Source organism: Anoplophora glabripennis, unplaced genomic scaffold (assembly GCF_000390285.2).
Source record: "Anoplophora glabripennis isolate ALB-LARVAE unplaced genomic scaffold, Agla_2.0 scaffold1070, whole genome shotgun sequence".
NCBI lineage: Eukaryota > Metazoa > Arthropoda > Insecta > Coleoptera > Cerambycidae > Anoplophora > Anoplophora glabripennis.
In genome coordinates, this window is record NW_019417146.1 from 84,401 (window position 1) to 87,776 (window position 3,376).

Consider the following 3,376-nt stretch of genomic DNA (forward strand, 5'->3'; position numbering starts at 1 on the left):
GTCGACAAGGAAACTTTTGGACAAAACTACTTGCTGAATAGTTTTGAATATTGGGACGCATAATGGGCCTGATAAGACCTCGGTGCTATGAGACACAAGTTTAGTAGTAGAAGAAGAATAAGGTTATTTCAACAACCGCATAATGGGTTATTCTTCACTCAAATGATTCCAACAGTAGCTGCCAGTATTTCAGTGATTGGGTTGGCCGATGGTTATAGGACTAAACTATAATAAAAAAATAATATATTATTCACTATAGCGAATATTGATAAAAATTTGAATTTATTTGTCCGTTTCTGCTATATTTCTGTTATAATTTTGGTGGCTCTGCAACTCTGCTCGTATGAAGAGGCCGCCCCTGATGTGTACCAACTGCGTTATTAATTACTTAATTGGAAATGTTTGTGCCATTTAAATGGTGAGTCAACAGATCAATGCTACCCGAAAATAAAACATTCATGTTCACACCCCGTAGGTTCGCACCGTCCGCCCGATTGCCACTAATCAGCATCTCGAGATAGCTCGTAAAAATAGACCTCAGGGGTGGAGACATCCGCTTTCGTGAGCTAGTTTACATGCTATGGGGATGTAACTCCAGGAATGACCCCTAGAGGAAGTGTCGACCGGACTAGCCTTTCTGGCATGTCACTCCCACATTTGTTACGTCGTCCATCATCCATAAACTTCATTCTCTGTGACCTACGCCTGTAACGTTGATTATGACATGATATATAGTGTTCAACAATCACTACTCTCGACTGTCAGCCGATAAAAATCTAACTAACCGGAGAAAAGTGTATCTGAGTTCGTATCTTAAAGTGCCTTACGGATGTGTGTCATATCTACTTACTTTATTGGTTGTTCGGGCGCGGAGCTAATGAAGTTGCTTAATTAATTTAACAGCCGGAATACCATGGAGATTTTACTACGATCGAGGTAGATTAGCATCGGATTATGTTCTGTGCCTTTATTAATCACAAAAATTAATTCTGAAATGTAGTAGGTACGCCCGCCATTTGAATGCCTGTAAAGCGTTTACATTGCCGTTAGTAGAAATAAGACACTTACGTTTCAGCTCATATCAGATTATCTTCAGGTACCTAATATACAGTGTGTCCCCGGATGGGGTAAAGTAAACTTTATTGTTGATTTTTCGGGAAAAATTATTCTTGATAAAAAGTTTTGCTTGTCTTGGGAAGCCATGGGAGGTAGTCAAATATGTAATAAAACATACAGGGTGTCCTGTAAATTTCAAAATGTGAAATTTTCCTTAAGCAAAGTACCTTTAATTTTTGTTTTCGTTAAAAACTGTATTTAACACGATTGTTCGTGAACTCAAGAAAAGCGTAAATACGGGGTTTAGTCAGAAAAGAAGAATAATCAAATAAGCAGACGCGATTTTTAACTATCTTACTTTAAGCAGACAGAAATTGTCAGGTGGACATTCCCAGTATCCTGTAACCTTTGCACTGTTCTACTGTTAGGTTGTCGTCTGTTACAGTAACGGATTGCATACAAACGACAAGTCTCATTTAAATTGTACCGACATTCTCCGTACTACCATTCTCCATATCTGCTAGTTCTTGATCAGAAAACACACACAACTAAAGAACACAGGATATACTAACTACTGACCTACCATTAAATTTGCTTGATTGTGGAAGTCACTGGAACGTCAGATAATTATAGGAGCGCTTTAAGCATCTAGCGAGTGCGAAGCGTTCTGGTCGTGCACGTGCACAAGATTCACAGTCAGCTTACATTTATAGGTAATTTCCTTAATTAATTTTGTCGAAAACAGAAGCATTTTGACCATTAGTTATTTAATAAAAGTTGCCCTCTATCACTCTTTTCAAGGGATGGCACTTATACAGGGTGTGTCACTTTTTATGACTAGGACTTTAACCATCAATATATAGATCTCATAAAAATAATGTCATTTTGGTTTTTATTTAATTTTTCTTAAACTATGAAAGCCATTTCTTTTATATTTAGTATGAAGTGTACGAATGAGAAGCTCTATCGATTTTATAAATTATTGTGAAAATAGAACAATCACAGGCGTCCGTAAGAATCTCTGATAATCCCTATTTTTAATATGATTTCTACGCCACTGGAAAATTTTCAAAATGAATATTTTTTTTTTAAATTGCGGTTTATTCTACAGCAAAAAGGTCTTACTATTTTTAAATGAAATTCTTGTTTTTTTGAGAAAAGTGACTCCTTATGGATTCATTACAATTAGGTAAACAGAGTAATGATTGACGTATGTACGACATTATTTAAATTTATGATTAAGGTCCAGAATATGTCAGTTATATGTTAATAATATTTTAAAGTCACATCTAAAACTGTCTTTTTTATTTTGTTACTTAAAGAAACTGTTGTAGGTGACAAGAGATTTAAAAAAAAATCTCATGCTCCTTGAAGGTGAATCTTAGAATAACGATTGTTTATATGTATTTTGACATATTTCCTCAGTCACTGATTTTACGTTGCATTATTAAATTGTTACTTCTGTTTGTTTCTCAATATTACATGCGCATTTTATTCTGTAATACTTTATTTGAAAAACATAACCATTTCGCATGTAATGAATCCATAAGAAGAGACCTTTTTGCTGTAGAATAAACCGCAATATAAAAAATATATTCATTTGAAAAAATTCCAGTGGCGTACAGATTATATTAAAAATATAAATAGATCAATGCCCCTTACGGAAGCCTATGATTGACCTATTTTCACAATAATTTATGAAATCGATAGAACGTTTCATTCGTACACTTCATACTAAATATAAAACAAATGGCTCTCATAGTTTAAGAAAAAAATAAATAAAAACCAAAAAAAAAATTTACAAGATCTTATATCTATAAAAGGAAATCTTTGGAAGAAAAAGTGTAAACTTCAAAATAACATCTATCGATGGTTAAAGTCCTAATCATAAAAAGGGAATCACCCTGTATATGTGAACAAAAGTGTGAATTTACATGAACTAGTTTTCCTCAACCAGATTCTGTCCAAATATATTACAAAATAAAAATGTTTAGCTTTTTTCCCTTAAAATTGTTAGGTAGTTTTTCAGTTTGTTAGTAAAATTACACTTTAGGTGTCATAAAAATACATACCATATCGATAATATAAATTTACGTTTTGGGTGAATTACACAAGTAGTAGTGTAAAATTACATCTTAATGTAACTTGTACGATGTAATTTTACATTACCTACTGTGATGTCAAAATAATCAATGACCTAGTGTGTAATTTTTCAGAAAATTTTAATAACTGTAGGATTCTTCATTTATGTGCACCAATAAATTGCCTTAAATGCACAATATTTTCAGATCAGTTTATGTTTTGATCCTAATAATTTTGC